Raw genomic sequence first — 18,672 nt, forward strand, 5'->3', positions numbered from 1 at the left:
AGAAGCATTTTTAAACCTTGGAATTTTCCTGATAACTTCTAAAAAATAAATGGAAATACCTTTTGTTATATTATCATGCCTCAACTTACATACTTTTTTTTACATTTATATTTTTAAAAAAAAATCATATAACACAATATTGAATTCTCCCTTTTACATATAATTTGTTAAATTAAGTATGTAAAAGCAAAGTATAAACATTTAGAATTAATTATGATTTTTATAAGTATAATTTATTTTTTATCTTTCAGAAAACAATGTACAAACTTACCAAAAACTAAGTTATTAGATTTTAAACCTTTAAACGTTTTTTTTCCTTTTTGCCCCACATACGAATAACTGGATAACAAATTATTATGGAATAATTTATTAAGTATGAGTCTTACAGTATCACCTATATTTGATGCTACAAGACGTACTAAATCATCAACCTATTTAACAAAAATATAATATTAGCTACAGCAATGCATTTAAAAATAAATATTTTAATCAACATATCATACATGAAATAATAATCAAATAAACAAATATAATATAAATATAATTTATTATTATACAACACTTACTAGTTTTTGTTTATATACACAATCACATAATTTTGTTTCAAACTCTTGTAATTGTTCTTCATTGTGTAAAGGAAAATTAGAAATAAATTCTATATCTCCATCGCATAATGCACTAATTTGACTATATTTGTTGATGTTTTCATGAAATTCTGTTTGCATGTTTTCTAATCAACCCAGCTTTAATGACATCTCATTCATGGTGTGTTTCATATTTAGGATTGTTCTGAACATTGTATTTTGTGTTTCTAAAATACAAAATAACCACATAATGCAATTATTTTAATCAAATTTATATTATATATATTAAATATACTACTTATAATACATTATATTCACCTGTCATAAGTTTTAAATGATTAAGTACAATTTTGTTTTCTGATGCACCTTCAATAGATTGGTTATTCATCTCAGATTGACATTTAAATTCACTTGAAACTATTAATAAGTATTATTTAAATGTAATATATATACAGTAAGTATTATGAACAAATAAAATATTTTTTATGTTCATTACTTGAAGATAATCTCTTGGAATGGGACGGTAAATGCACAGTGTTAATGACATTTGTTGATTCAAATTCCTACAGTTCTGCATTAACTTGTAAAGTTCCTATTAAATAATTATATAAAGAAAGTTGGAAGGTATAAGATAAAACTGTTTTCTAATATTATTTTTTTATAAATTTACCTGGACTTTTAGCCACAAATTCAACATTTCTAAATTCATCATGGTCAATTTCAGAAGATGTATCTAATAAAAATTAATTAAATTGTATATTTTTAAGCATAGAGGTATTCAATAAGCATATTCGCCCCCTTTTTTCTATAATATTTCAGTTTTTAATATTTTTATTTTTTTATTTCAAGAATTTTAAAATATGGTTAGGCCAATTAAATTGTTATCATTATATTCTTACTTAATAAGGCAGAAACAGGCTCATATGTCTTATCGATATCAGAATCATCGTCTCCGGTGTAATTGCCTGTGTCATCATCATTAGAAACTAAAATACATACATAAAAAACTTATATTATTAACAAACTTTATACAACTATATAAGTCAAGATTTTACTGTATACTTTGTATCGAGCTTTGTATTTTACCTTCATCTACAAAATGTGGTGGAGATAGTGAAATATTATTTTTGGTTTTATTTTTTTTTTATGCATCCATCTTCAGCAGCAGATGATAAATCTGATGTAAGAGATGCTTTTGACGCTTTTTTCCTAGCTTCAGTCAAAGTCACTTTAAATAAAACATTATTGTTATTTATGAAAAAAATAATAATTCACATTAAATTCAACTTACATATATCATTGCTCAATATTCTAGCTTTATACTTTTTGTATTCAAAGCTGCTTGGTACTGATTTAATTTCGATTAATTTTCTAGCTTCGAGGGACTTACTAGGCCAGACACATTTCCCATTTTTATACCAAACTTTTGGTACAGCTTCTACCAAATTTTCATCTTCAAAATGAACAACAATGTACATTCTGATAAGATTATTTTCACTTTTTAAAGATAATCTGCAATTATGCACAATATAATATAATAACAAATTACAATTTATTATATTTGTATTATAATTAATAAAAATAAACACCTTGTAAAAATCTAATAGAACACTACAGAATATTATTATAATACTATCTACCTCGCTATCTACTAAAATAAATCAATTTGAATACCTTAAAATAGAATTAGATGTATGTCATAAATCTGAATGTAATATTGGAAGAGCTAATAATTTTTTATTATAATCAATTAACATCATTTTTTTTTTATTTGACATATTTTTACAATGATTTTGTCATTTGAAAGATCACTTAGTAGATAAATATTTAATTTTTCAGAACTTATAGGACTATCATAAGCTGGTAGTTTTTTCAAAAACTCTCGACATACAATAACAGCTTCACCCAAGTAGTATGCAATATTAAGACACTGTACGACTTTTCCACAAGAAGTTAGAAATATAACTGTCCCGAATTTGTTTTGTGTTAATAGTAAATAAATCAAAGATTATTTTGGATTATTGAGGTTCATTTAAGGATTCCAAAAGTGGTCCATCTCTATGCTGATTCATCAATACTGGTTTATTATGTGATTGATTTGATGAGATTTTAGAGAAGACTTTTTTTTTCCATAAATCTATGTACAACCTGCTGCAGTGGTTTTTCGTGTTTACGTACCATGGATTTAAGTTCCTTCATAAAATTTTCAAAAGGAAAACAACTGCAATTATGCAAGGGACCAAAGATATTATAGTCATCAACTATATGAAAAAATCCGTGTATATTATGTGAAACATAATTACTTCCATAAATCTTATCAAAAGTTTTAACAAAATAATGCAGAAGTTTTTGTGCATATTTAACTAAATATTGAAGATCAGGACTAAGTAAAATTATCATAGCTATATTTAATGAATGAAAATGATTGTAACATTCCTGCGATAGAATATTTTTAAGCACAATAGGTCCAATGTAGATTAAAAATAGTCATGGGAGTCTTCCTTGACATCAGCGGTGCGTTTGACAACGTCAAATGGAAGCCGTTGATTGAGGACATGACAGAAATGGGTGCCTCACGTGCTACGATCAACATCACGATGAGCTACCTCGCAAACAGAAGAGCAAGCATAACATCAAATCAGACAACGGTTGTTACAACATTGACAAAAGGATGCCCGCAAGGATCGGGCTTCGGACCATCTCTTTGGAACATCGTAGCCAACCAAATATTAAAGAACGACGGAGAGGAGTATGCCCACAGGGTAGCATACGCAGATGATATCGTTGCCCTGGTGGCGGGAAGCACACGAATTGAGATAATGGAAAGGACAGAACAACATTTATTGGACATACAGTGGGCAGGAAGATATGGCCTAAAATTCTCGTCGGCAAAATCAATGGCCATGCCTCTCAAGGGAGGACTTGCTCCAGGGTTTTACATACAATTCGGCGAAGACAGGATTAAAACGGTTGACTCCGTCAAATACCTTGGTATCTTCATAGATAAGGATTTCAAATACAAGACACAGATTGAAAGCGTCATCCACTAACAAACAGCAGAATTCTGTAGACTAAGAAGCACCATTGGCACAGAATGGGGGGCTAAATTTATTGCAGCCCTACTATTGTACAAAGTGATATATGTACCCAGAACCACATATGGAGCCTCAATCTGGATGACTAGCTGCGGTAAAACAGCCATAGCAAAAACAGCAAGAGGGCAACGCATACCACTACTGGCGGTCGCAGGGGCCTACAGAACATCCGCAACTGAAGGTAATAACGGGGCTGTTGCCCCTAGACCTACAGATACTCTGGGAGGGAACCAGACAGGAGACCAAAAGAGGAGTCACCACGCAAGAGGACCAGGAGGCTTTAAAAACCGAGATAATTTCCATCTGGCAGGAGAGATGGACCAGTTCAACCAAAGCCAGTTGGACATACAGGATAATACCGAACATAGAGTTTAGGTTAAGCATTCCGTTGGAGCTTGACTACTATGTTACGCAATACCTCATTGGACATGGGAACTTTGCGGCCAAACTACATCAGTTGGGCCTCAAAAGTTCCCCGGACTGTAAATGCCAACAAGGACCTGATAACCCAGAGCATGCAATTTACAACTGCATCATAAACGCCGAACCCAGGGAATATCTCAAACGAGCAGTAGAAGAAGAAGGGGAACAATGGCCCTGCGACCCATAAGTGCTCATCAAGACAAAAAAGATTTACAACAAATTCCGTAAATACGCAAAGGACACTTTACAAGCAAAAGCAAAGGCTGAAGAAGACCAACATTAAGAAGGACCTACATCTATCCCTGTTGTTGGGGAGAAAGAATTCTACATCAGTTTTATCCTGCTTGATTGTAAGAGGCGACTAAAAGGATAGCAAGGGTATGCTGACGGGTACATTAGGAGCCTATCATCCTGTACTCCGAATACCCTAGTTCCACTCGGTTGATGGGGACCGTGTGGAACACAATAGGCCCACCACTAGCCGGTTTGGGTAACCAGAATAGTGGGAGGGATGCTACATCCCGAGTTGACCCACCGATGTCAACTTAAAACCCAGTCGGTACCGCGGGAGAGGGGAGCCCCATCACTGCTAGACCGGTTCGCCGGTCTGGTGGCGGTGCCCCTCAAGGTTGAGGAGCCTACCTCGGCTGAAACGCGATGGTTGTGGGACCAGCGCTACGATAGTAACAAACCACTCCACCCAAGTGGGAGAAAGGAACCCTAAGGCGCAAGCTGACCTGACTCAAATGGGTACGTGTCCCCGGGCACGGTGCTGGTGGCCCCTATGGCGACCCGGGTAAGATTAGCTCTACCTGAACTCCTGCGGCCCGTAACTAGCCAACTGCGCTAATACACGGACCGTAGCTGTAAGGCACTAGCCACAAACTTAAGGATCTCTTGTTTGCAATAGCTTGGAAATACAAATCTTCGAATTCAAATTGATAGTATTCTTCTGCCGCGGTAGCTGCTTCATTGGTGATTTCGACTTCTATTATAGCGGACTGTATATTTTGAAACTCATCCCAACATTCTTCAATTTTTTCTTTACGTATTCGAATTTGCGATGCGTCTCCATCTGTGGCGACATCTTGTAGAAATTTTATGAATTTCGTGATACGGCCTTTTAATGTACCCCTCCGTGTCGATAGCGCAGGTAAGTCATCTGCCATATTCGCAGGGGCGGGACCCATTTCGCCCAAAAATGACCGTACCCGTTTCGCCCGGGTACCCGTTTTGCCCAAATTTTATTTTTATATGATTTCCGTTTCGCCCAGAGTAGTTTAGACCAATTTAAAATTAAGTTGGCAATAGTTCAGTCAAATATTTGGTATATTTTAGGGAACGTTATAATACTTATAGCAATAATCCAGTCGTTATCGAATTGAAATCGATCAAAATCTTAAAAGCGAATTTATCAATGTGCTGCATCATTACCGTAGCTTATCTTATCTAATTTAAAAAGGTACCTAACCATAAAACAAATTACATACTTAAAACTTATAAAAGTAATGAACAAAAAAGATTACCAGCGTAGTGCGTATATGCAACGTCGACGTGTAAACATATAACGAATTTTACTAAAATGGCTGTGTTTTTAAAAAGTAAAAGAGACAAAGATATGGTAATGTTTAATTATTATAAATACAATTTTGGTTCAAATTACGTAAATACAAGTGAGGTTCGTTGGCGGTGTGTAAAACGTTCGTGTTCTGCTACGTTATATACTTTTGGTTCTAAAGTTGTAAATGAAGAAAATATTTTATTATCTGATCAAGATCGCCACAATCATATACCATGCAATGATTCAGATATAAACCGGCAAATAGTGAGTACAACTTGTAAACGAAAAGCTTCGGAAGAACTTTTTATACAACCAAAAAAAATGATTTTAAAAGAATTAGCACAGAACTCTCAACTTGCTGATGGCCTAACATCAAACGATTTTAATACAATTAGAAAAGTAATATATAGAAGTAGACGTAAAGTTCTTCCTGTGTTGCCAAGTAATATAATTGAAGCACACATGGCTTTAAATACATCTGAAACTGTAACCTCAAAAAATGAACCCTTTCTTTTAATAAATAATCAAGAAAAAAATGTTATTATTTTTTCTTGTACGACTAATTTAATATTTTTAAATACAGTAGACACTATTTATATGGATGGAACTTTTCAATATTGTGCGCGATTTTTTACGCAAATGTTTACCATCCATGGTTTTCAAAATGGACATTATATACCATTAATTTTTTGTCTACTTCCCGATAAAAAGTATGAAACATACTTATATACGCTTAACGCAATTATTGATAAATGTAAAGAAATGAATTTAAATTTTTCACCTAAACATATAACTATTGACTTTGAAGTGGCTATACACTCAGCTGTTAATTAAATATGGCCTCTGTCAAAGAGGGTTGGATGTCGTTTTCATCTAACACAGGCGTGGTATAGAAATATTCAGCAGCATGGTTTAGCAACAGAATATAAAACAAATTCGGACATTGACAAATGGATTAAATACACTTTTGGTTTATTATATTTGGACACCGAAGAAGTATCTGATTGTTTTGTGGAAGATTTGATGCCAGAATGCCCAACTGATGATAGAGTCACCAAATATTGTGATTATTTAGTAAACAATTATATTTCCGAGGATAGTACATTTCCTTGTTTATGGGCATGTAATTCAGCGAGTATTCTGCTTACGACGAATGCGTGCGAGTCGTTTCATTCGTTCTTCAATGACTATTTTTATTCTAATTCTCCATCTATATTAAGTTGGTTAAATGTTGTGAAAAACTTGGTTCAAACTGATACGTATATCAAAATCAATAGCGTTAAAGTACCAAAGATATCAAAAGATGCGAATATAATTAAAAGGAAAGTACACAATCAGAAACAAATAACGAGGTACCGCTCAAATGAAATTACTCGTTATGAATTCATAAAAAACATGTGTAATAATTTTAAAAATAAACTTTAGGTGGTATTAATAATTATATTTTGAACGATTAAAATCGATATTTTGTATAAGATATGTGTAAATTTTTATGACGTTAATTTGATTTTTTAATGATAAGTATTTATAAATGTTGTGTGGACTAAATTTTTAATGTGTTAAACTTTTGTGAAAAAAAAAAAAAACGACGTGTGTATAATTTTTGGAAAACAAAGTGGTGTTTTCTGGATAACGCTAAATGATACTCAAGTATTTGACTGAACTATTGCCAACTTAATTTTAAATTGGTCTAAACTACTCTGGGCGAAACGGGAATCATATAAAAACAAAATTTGGGCAAAACGGGTACCCGGGCGAAACGGGTACGGTCATTTTTGGGCGAAACGGGCTACGCCCATTCGCAGATAATCTGATAATTGGCTAATTAAACTATTGTCTGCCTTGCTTATCGATTCGCGCTGTTGCGCACGAGTTCAACTTATAGTCGCGTTGATCTCGTTAATTTTTATTACCGTACTGTGTGGTACGCGTAATAATTGTGAATTTTATTTTTCTATTCTTGGAATGGCTTGCGGGAATAGGAATGAAAGGTTATAATGTGACTCTCTTACCTTGATTCCTGCACTGAAAAAAAAATCTTGAACTTCATTGACAATTCTGTCTCATTAAACTTTAACAATATTTAAATTTGTCATCATAATAATGTTATGTCATTCAAACAATATATTTGTTAAATTTATAATTGTTTTATCATGATAAGTATATATATTATTAGGGCTAGGATAGTATAGGATTTTGCATTTTTTTTTAGGATTTACAGGACATAACTTTTCAAGCACAAAATGTGATTTGGTCATATACGAGTCCAAATTTATAGTTTTTATTTTGCTTTTTTTGCATTTTTTGTACTTTTAAGGATTTAGGGTCATAACTGGAATAGTAGATTCAATTATTGCTCCAGTTATATTGTTGTACCCTGTATATACTAGACACCCTGTATGCGATATGTGCGTTCGCTGGATAACGCAATGGCCTACGTGACTGTGGGAAGTGCGTTGGTCAGCGAATTCGCCGTGCAAGGACCCGTACGGTTCCCACGGACGGGGCCGTGTCGGCAGTCGGAGTACGGACTCGAGTTAGACAGACCTCCATTGTGTAGACAGAAAATCTTAGTTATAAGTTTGAGTAGAAATAATAAAATTAGTGTACGTGAAGTAATTTAACTAGTGTTTTTATTTATAAATCATTAATTCCTGATTCCAACGATAATACGGCGTTAGCACACATCGTTTGGTGGCAGCGGTGGGATATCCAAAAGAGAACAACTGTTGTACTTTATTCTACGGCAGTGCAATTTTAGAGATCACTAACGAATCGACGTAAGCTATCGTCGTCGAAATTTAATTTCAATATCAAGGAATCGGAACAAACACTCGTAAGTGTTGTCATAATTGTCACACATAATATTCGTATTATACGCGTCGTTGCCGCCGCCGATACGTAGTAGCACTGACGAGGAGAGTTCGGTCGTCTTCGTCGTCGACGTCATCACCGCCGCCGGGACAACACGTTACCACATCATTCTACGAGACAGCGCTGCGTGCACATTTACAAGGAGAGTTCGGTCGCTGGTTGTACTCTTGTCTCTTATTAATGCATGTCGAATCCGGGGGAAAGCGATAGTGATAATTCAGATTTAATAGATTTATCTAGTCCGGCTAGTGATACCTCTAGTGGGGAATTATACATACCACACAAAGTTTTAAATAGGGAAAGGGACTGTTTAGATCCAACAGGGGAGAGTGTAGGTACATCTAGGTATCCATTACGAAGTCAAATTAGTTCAGAACATCTAGCAGGTACAGAGCATCTTTGCAAATCAGAGCATCCAACTAAACCAGAGCATCCAAATAATTCTGAGCATCCATCAACCCATTCACAGAATCCGAATCAACGACAGACTTTAAAAAGCATACAACAATCGAACACTATTTTACACGAAGTTCAAGCGACACTAGGTAACGTGGTAACGGGTCACTTCCCCGTCACCATTTCACCATCGAACATTTCCCCGTCCCCGTAATTTGTAAAATATTGTATAATAATAATAATAAAAATTAATACCTTATTTGTAAATTTTGAGCAATAATTATAATAATACAAATTAATGCTACTGGTATACGCTATTACAGGCACATAAAATAATTTGTAAGATGTTGTTAAATATTATATTTGTAAATTATGAGCAATGCCAATTAAATATTCATTGATATTACGTTCATGGTAAGAATTTACAATTTTTTTAATCCGTGTAGTTGTCTTCGTATATTATTTCTTTTTAGCTACCTGTTCTTGCCCTGCTATTAATTGAATGATTTTTGCTTCCGTTGACCCTTGTTCTTTTTTTATTGTGTCTATCAATCGCCATATTGTTGGATGAGATGCACCTAACAATGACGAAAATGCTCTGTGCCAACCTTCGACGGAGTTGTTTGTTTTTGGCAAATCTGCAAGTGTTGCGTCGTATTGATTCCACAGTGCTAAACTAAATGTAGGTGGGCGTCGAGTTCTACGTCTATTTGGTCTGCTGATCCATGTATCTTCAAAGTAGTCTGTCAATGGAAACAATAGTTCTTCATTTTCTACAAAAAAACTTTGGGACATTAATTCGTCAAATTTTTCTTCGACGTCAGGTATCGGTACAAATGCTAAAGCCATTACCTGTTTTACATTTAAGGCAAAGTCAGCATTTGAAATATATTTTTCTCGTATTTCAGGGATACACTGTATTTTTCTCCATATACATTGCCCAAAATGAAAAAAGCAGCCTTTAATTCGGGTGTCCTTGAAAACGTCTGTAATTGCACCTAAAAGCACTTGTTCAAAATCAACCATAACACTTGCTGGCCGTAAATTTTTTTCCAAATTTAGAAGTTCTTTTATTATCTTAGTATAACTATCACGTGTTTTATTTGGCACAAGTGCAAACACTAACGGTAATACTGTGTCGTATTTTATTGCATGGATTGTAAGAAGCTGAATAAAGAGTTGTGGGGATGACTTAAATGTACCATCAATAAACCAATGACACTGGTCAGATAATATTTTTAAATTTTCTTCAGTTGAAAACAATAATATTCGATTGATATCATCAGAACCACTATCATAGAGGAGGAAGGGTTTATTGTTTAATTTGAATGTATACGGGTCAATAATAGTTATTTCTGATAACGTTGACGGATTTACGGGAGGTGCATTTTTACAACGCCTTAGTCTTTGGATCGTTTTCTTCATTGTGGCTACTGAAGGTAAAGCGCCAGAAATTGCTTGAGATGATATAGTAGAAATAGTATTAGTAACTATTTGATGAGGAGTTGAAGTTACTTGACTGGATGCTGTCTTTTTCAACTCGTTAATAATAGTTTTAGTACTAATTTCTGTTATGTTGGGTGTGTGGTTGTGAGTGTTTTTATGCAGAATAACTTCATCATTTACTGTATGTGCCCGTCCACGACACTTGTACATATTATATTTGATGCATTTCCAATATGTTTTTTCATTTTTCGTATAGTCCTTTTCAAAAATATATTCCGAATGTACTAATAAATTTTTTCCTTTGGTACTTTTTACGTAAGTCATTTTAAAATAATAATAAAAAAAATAGGTTTACTGAAAAAATCTAATGTACGTATTACGAATGTGACGGCGTATAACGAAAATAATATAACGACGCGACAGTTATCGAGACACTGTTAAACTATTTCAATTTGTTAGTTTTACTAATGCATACCGGATCCGTTTAATATCTTTTCGATTGATATCGTACATCGATAACGTGCCAATATCTTTATAGGTAATTTATATTTGATAAAACCTATAAGAATAAATATATATCTAAGTTAATTTGTCCGTACAAGGTGCAATATAAGCTATATAGACATTTATACTATCTTTATTTGTTATATTTTATATATATCCTTCTTTTGACGGAGAAATTCCCAACGGGGAAAATCGCTGGACGGGGAAACGGTAACGGGGAAATGTCTAACGGGGAAATGTATTACGGGGATCCGTCCATGAATCGGTAACGTAGATATTGCAATCGAGCAGTCAACACAAGTACTCCGATCAAATAGAAAACCGACGTCAAATCAAGTAGTCAAAATGTCTAAACACATGTCTATAGAACAAGCACTAAAATTAATCCCAATGTTCGACGGGGAAAGTTCAGATTCAAATCATGCGTTCCAAAATTCCTGCGATTTTGCACTACAAAATATTGACCCGAGTGAAAGAGAGAATTTTGTTAAAGGAATTACAACAAGACTCACTGGTAAGGCATATCGTGCAATACGATATAAAGACATTAAGAAATATGAAGACTTGAAAACAATATTAAACTCAATGATTGAAAAAAAATTCACTTTATCACACTTACACACGAAATTATCGATGTTCAGATTAGCATACGGAGAAACGATACAATAATACGCGGATAGAGCAGAACAATTATTTTACGAAATTCTGGAAACATCAATATCTACGGGTAGACTAGATAACCCAGATGATATATCAAAAATAACAGCGATGCAGATCCTGACTGCGTTCACAGAGGGCCTGCCTTACGACACTAGGATAATAGTCAAGGCTAGAAAGCCGAACGATTTAAACGAAGCTGTTCAGATCGCAATCGAGGAGGAAACGTCACGCTTATCACAAAAGGAAATGCGTAAAAATAACATTCACCAGAAAGTGGATAATAAATACAAATCGAATCAAAATCATCCGACGGCATCTCACAGCAAGTCAAGTGGCGCGTGTTTCCTATGCGGACGAACAAACCACCAAGCTCGACAATGTCGTGCGTCAGAAGCAGAGAAAATTCGGTATAAAGAGTCACATCAGAAAGGAAAAACTGAACTACGCGATGTGAAAACAATTACATGTCGGTACTGTAAAAAACCAAATCATACATTGGAAGAATGTCGAAAACGAAAATATGTTAATGCGAAGAAAGAACAGGAAAAGCAAGCATCGGCATCGGGAAACGAATCAACACCGGGCCCCAGTGGCGGACGCCCGGTGGGACAAATCAAGACAGCCACTCTCAACCTGCAGGGGTTCTCCTTTTCGAAGCAAAATTAGTGGAGAATCATGTCTCTTTACAAATACCACAATGCGTTCAGGGTAGTGCACACTTTCTACTGGACACCGGAAGTGATCTAAACATGATAAAATTGTCTAGCCTACTTGACGAGGTATTTGTCGACGAAACCCAGTTTTACCAACTGAAGGGAATAAATGAGTATCTAGTCCACACTCTTGGGTCCGTAACTTTGGACGTGCAATTTGGAACAAAGGTGCAACCAACGAACTTCCAAGTCATTCGGGACGATTTTCCAGTGCCTCATGAGGGTATTTTTGGCAAACCTTTTCTGGTTGACAACGGACTTATTATTGACTATCAAGCTTCGAGAGTCACGCAAACCAATGAAGAGCCAATCCAGGTGGCACCACGTACGGAAACCATAATAGCAATTAGCACAACAGCAGCGGAAGGCAGCACTTTTGTCATTAATTCCCAACCTGTCGGAGGAGAGAACATACGCTTGGGGAATGTCCTATCTACAGTCAGACAAAGACAACTGTTGGCAGTCGTAGTGAATGGCACAGAGAATCCAGTAACACTACAACCGCTTCAGCTAGAGGATGTATCTTGTAGCGAGTACCAAGAATCCAGGACGCTAGTGGCTACACATTCGCAAAAGGAAACGGGGGACACAAATCGTTTAAAACGCATTAAAGAGACATTACAGACAGCAGAGCACTTGAATCCCGAAAAATGCAACAGCTTATGGAACATATGCTGTGAGTTTACGAATATATTTCATTTAAGTGGAGACACTCTTACGTCCACAACTACCATACATCATGAAATTCGTACCCCGGAGAATGCTACACCTATTAATGTACGTCCCTATAGGCTTCCGTATGCCCATAGACAAGAAATTATTAAACAAACCAAAGAGTTAGAAGAAAACAAAATAATACAACCTTCTGATTCTCCATGGAATGCACCACTAATCGTTGTACCAAAAAAACCTGATGCGCAAGGGAAACCTCAGTATCGTGTATGCGTCGATTTCCGTCGCCTGAATCAGATTACAGCGGGAGATGCATTCCCAATACCGCGAATAGACGAAATTTTAGATCAGCTAGGTCGTTCTCGGTACTATTCCACACTAGATCTGGCCAGTGGATACCATCAGGTGCCGATACGGGAAGAAGACCGTCAGAAAATTGCATTTTCGACGGACAAAGGACACTATAAGTTTATACAGATGCCATTTGGGCTGAGTGGAGCGCCCAGTACTTTCCAGCGTCGGATGAATTCAGTTTTAATCGGAATCAATGGTGTCAAAGCTTTTGATTATCTTGATGACATTATTATTTATGCAACAGATTTAACGGATCATGAATCAAAGTTAAGGGAGGTATTTTCTAGACTTGATAAACATAATCTTCGCCTTCAAACATCGAAATGTCAGTTTCTCAGAAGAGAAGTAATATATTTAGGACATCTTATAACTGACAAGGGTGTCGAACCAGATCCAGAAAAAATACGATGTGTCAAGGAACATCCAACACCTAGAAATGTGGTGGAAATAAAGCAATTCTTGGGTCTTTCAGGGTATTATCGTCGATTTATCAAAGACTATAGCCGAATTTCAAAACCTCTTACTTCACTCTTAAAGAAAAACGTACCATTCAAATGGACGATTGAAGCTCAAACCGCGTTTGATATGTTAAAAGAAAAATTAATTAACGCTCCAATTCTACAGTACCCTAACTTTGAAAAAGAGTTCATTCTGACCACCGATGCAAGCCAATTCGCGATCGGTAGCATATTATCCAAAGGTATTCCAGGACAAGATCTCCCAGTCGCCTATGCTTCTAGAACACTCAACAAAGCAGAACAAGCCTACAGTACTACTGAGAAAGAGCTATTGAGTATAGTCTGGGCAGTCAAGCATTTCCGTCCATATTTGTTGGGACGAGAGTTTAAGATTTTCACTGATCACCAGCCACTAACGCTGTTATTCAACGTCAAAGATCCGGGATCTCGGCTGATGAGATGGAGATTGAAATTAGCGGAATACAATTATGAAGTAGTATATAAACCCGGAGTAACCAATACTAACGCGGACGCCCTGAGCCGCGTCGCTGGAGTGAATATAATAAGGACCAGATCTCAGACTTCACAGGAGGATAAAATTATAACCCTAAAATCGTTCGAAGAATACATGAAAGACCCAGTTAGTCAAAATGTGAAGAACTCAAATGTACATGAAGTTTCGAGAGATATCTTTGAAACCCCCGAAGAATTTCATTTAGTTCATTGTGTATCAGGAGACCTTAAATTAATCCGAGGGATAGCCCTAGAATTCCGAAGGAGATATGGTCATATAGAGAAACTAAAGCAACAGCACCCGAAGAAAACAGAGATAGCTTATTTCAAGTTGGGATCACGTTACATTTTGAATTTGGTGACAAAGGAAAAATGTTGGCAGAAACCAACTCTTCAAGATATCTATGAATCTTTACTGAATCTGAGAAGATTCTGTCAAGAGGTCGAAATTAAAAAGCTAGCCATGCCGCGTATTGGTAGTGGCTTAGATCAGCTGGATGAATCTACCGTACTAGAGATGATAAAATACATCTTTCAAAACTCCGGCATTTCGATTCAAGTAATCTCCCAGCAAAACGCTTCCGAGCTGGACAAACATGCAATAATCCATGAACATCATGCCACGGTCTTAGGTGGTCATCGCGGTATACAACAGACAATAAAACGAATCCAGTGCCAGTATGATTGGGAAAGGTTGAAACAGGATGTTACCGAATTCATTAACAAATGTACTTCATGTCAAGTAAATAAAATTTCTAACCGTAACACCAAGGAACCCATGATAATCAGCACCACAGCGTCTGAATCATTCGAGAAAGTATTTATAGACGTTGTGGGTCCATTAACACGAATTTTTGATGGTAACGCATATATACTGACCATGAAATGTGACCTGACGAAATTCTCAATCGCAACACCCATGGCCAATAAGGAGTCAAACACGGTAGCATACCATTTTGTAACCTCTTTCATATGTATTCATGGGATGCCTCAGAGACTGGTAAGTGATCAAGGTACCGAATTCCTCAGTCGAGTTTTCACGGAAACATGCAAGCTTATCGGCATAAAACATTCCACGACGTCACCTTACCATCCTCAGGCGAACGGGGCACTTGAACGGAGCCACAGAACCCTAGGAGAATACCTTCGACATTATGTAGATGTCAACCAGCAAAACTGGGATTCGTACGTCCCGTATGCAATGTTCGTGTATAACTCATCGGTGCATAGCTCTACGGGTAAACAACCTTATGAGTTACTATATGGCAAGACCTTGCTGGTGCCCAATTCACTGACAAAAGCCCCAGACGCCCGCTATAATTATGATGTCTACCAAACAGAAGTTAAGGGAATCCCACCAGATCGCCCGAGAACGCCTAATTCAAAAGAAACAGAAAACCAAGCTCGACTACGACCAAACCACACAATCCGTTGACATTCATGTAGGATATAGGGTTCTGCTACAAGACAAAGCGAGAAAAGGCAAACTGAGTGCCAAATGGCTTGGACCTTACCAAGTCCTAGGACTAAATTGTAACGACAATGTGACCATCCTCAGGGGTAAAAAGAAAACAAAAGTACATAAAAACCTTGTTAAACTTTTCATAGAGTGATGTGAGTTACTCATGGTTGGGAATATTAGTATAGTAAATAAAGAAAAAAAAAATAATGTTACAGATCAACATTTTTCATTCAGACCAATATAGTATTTGGGAGGACAGGATACACAATAAATTCAGTACCCGAGTCAGGCATCCTGTATCAACCCATGGGCACAGTACATCCAGTGGTCAACGAATTCAAACTCGTAACCTTCCTGAATATCTCTGCTTTAGACACTAATCACAACGATATCGTCGCTTTCCATAAACAACTCGAATTATTTTGCAAATGGTTGAAATCCAGCACAACATCGATTTTTCACCAAATCGAATAGGTTAAGGGAGAAATTCTAGGATCTTTAGACTCAAATTACCAATCAACAAGAGCAAGAAGAGGTCTTTTCAATGCAGTTGGCAGAGTTACCAAAGTTTTATTCGGCGTGTGTTCAGATGAGGATGCGGAGTTCTTAAACTCCAAAATCTCGGAATTGAGTAATGCTAGAACTGATACCCTGAACATTCTAGAAGCACAGACCAGAATTGAACGAGCCACGGTTAACGATATAAACTCAACTTTGACAACAATTTCTAAAGAACGAAAGAATATGGGGGAATTGATCACCCATCTAAGTGAAAAATTGGGGAAGTTGCTTTCAACTCTATCAGAACTAGACGCTCGAGAAATGCTCAGTGAGCAAGTGACAGGTATAAGCTTACTGCTTACCCAACAGGCGTTTGGTGTACAAAAACTCCTACAAATTGTGAACTCTGCAATCCACGGACAAGCTCATCCGAGCCTCATGACTCATCAGCAATATGTGGAACACTTACGAGAAATTCAATTAACTCTACCCATAGGCTCAAATTTACCTTTCCCATTAGAAAAGTTTAGAATCACAAAATTCATTCAGGTTACCCAAGTTTCAGTTTTACTCGCAAGCAACGCCCTGATATTTATACAAAAGATCCCTTTAATCAGTTCTAATCTCTACAAGGGTTATAGGCTCATACCATTTCCTGTTCGACAACAGGGCCAGACATATTCTATTCTTACATCTGTACCTTCTGTATTAGCACTTAGCTCAAATCGAGAATATTTTATCCCTCTAACCGAATCACAGTTGGGGAATTGTAAACGCATCGACATTTCTTTCTATTGCTCGCAGATCATGTGCATGTATAGTTCGACAAATACAATTTGTGGGATTAACTCTCTCTTAGGTCTGAAGGAAAATTCGTCTGTATGTAAAGTTCAATATGTAAAAATTAATAATTCCATTTTTAGTCGCTTAGAATCTACAAATACATGGTTGTACGTAGCAGTAAGTGAAAATGTAGCTATTAAGCGTGTTAATGAGGATCCGCACAACATCATCCTTAATGGGACAGGGCAAATAACATTAAACCCACAATGTGTTTTATATGCAAAACAAACTATTCTCTTTCCATCGCAAGCGATTGTTAGGAATTCCAGCCAAAATCTTTATAATCCTATATAAAGTGAGGGTCTAGGTCATCTTTTAGTAACAAATATTTCTCAGGACCTTTTTGAAGCGCTTAATTTTTCGGAGAGTCATAACAGCATTGGTCTGGAAGATTTATCACGGCGTTCTAAATCTCTAAAAGAAATCGAGGAAATGATAAAAGTTGAGAAAAATAAAAATTATACTCCAACAGAAAGTAACCTATATATTATCATATCTCTGATTATTATCGCGACCATTCTTATAATACTCTCTTGAGTTCTTTATTCTGTTTTGTTAAATATACTGCTAGGAGACCCATCATGTACCAACCACGAGATGTTGTAGCGGAAACTCAAATTTAAATATATGATTATAACTTTTATTTGTAAAGTAACATGTAACTGATAGAATATTTAGCTTAACGTAGATTTAAATAAGCAAGGCGCATGTGGCGATATTGTACACTAGCGCACCTAAAATATTAAGCAAACATGTTATTAGTTTAAGATTTTATTTTAGATTTAGTAATTTGTATTTACAAGGTCGCAGGGACTGCTTCCGTTTAACTCGGGGGGTATGTTGTACCCTGTATATACTAGACACCCTGTGTTAAGAACTCCTGAATGGTACATATTTTAGTTTTATATATCTATATATGTTATTAACATATATTAACACATATTTTATTACAACGATAACGCAGAGTGTGTGTCATACGACGTTGCTACCGTGGGAACCGCTGAATAAGGGTTTTCTTTATGTGAGACGGAGCACCGTCACGACAACACACAGGGGAGTCAGGCAGTAGAATAACCAGTGTCCGATTAACAATTTGTAGCTATACTTAAGATTTTTACTACCAATATTAATAAAAATACATTCATTATTTTAATCTTCAATTGGTGCGTACATTTTATTTTGTGTTGTGTGTAAAATCCATAACACCTGTATGCGTGATCGGACCGTTGCGTTACCTATAGTGTGAATAGTGCCTAAATGGTAGGTACTAGGTACATTAAATTATATCATAAATTAATGATGGTACATTATTTTGATATACAATTAAACACCTACCTATAACTTAGTTATAACTTATAAGCGTTTTAAGTAGGTATAAGTATTAAATAATACGAGTATATCAATCATAACATGGGTAACGCTGTCTCATTTTTATCTGTGTGATAAAATAAAAATATGCAGTAATTCGCCTATATGTGTGAGTGTGTCACGTATTATAATATGATTATACATTATACTACATAGTACAACTACAATATAATATATATAATCTGTGGTACAACTATACCGTCTACTATAATAAATAGTTGTTCGAGATTACCGCGGTGGCGGTT

General features: G+C 35.9%; 1 long non-coding RNA gene and 1 pseudogene across 1 annotated transcript; one reads left to right on the forward strand and one right to left on the reverse strand.

Moving 5' to 3' along the window:
- Positions 1–339: 339 nt before the first annotated feature.
- On the reverse strand, positions 340–1,144 carry LOC149060441 (uncharacterized). Its single transcript, XR_016189694.1, has 4 exons — positions 1,081–1,144; positions 903–1,001; positions 567–811; positions 340–431 (listed from the first exon to the last, which is right to left on the reverse strand). It is a non-coding gene; the product is annotated as an uncharacterized LOC149060441 (long non-coding RNA).
- A 7,577-nt stretch (positions 1,145–8,721) lies between these two features.
- On the forward strand, positions 8,722–12,209 carry LOC149060442 (uncharacterized; annotated as a pseudogene).
- The last annotated feature ends 6,463 nt before the right edge of the window (positions 12,210–18,672 follow it).

This window comes from Diuraphis noxia, unplaced genomic scaffold, assembly GCF_037042655.1.
Source record: "Diuraphis noxia isolate RWA-SAM2 unplaced genomic scaffold, SU_Dnox_SAM2 contig0001, whole genome shotgun sequence".
Lineage (NCBI taxonomy): Eukaryota > Metazoa > Arthropoda > Insecta > Hemiptera > Aphididae > Diuraphis > Diuraphis noxia.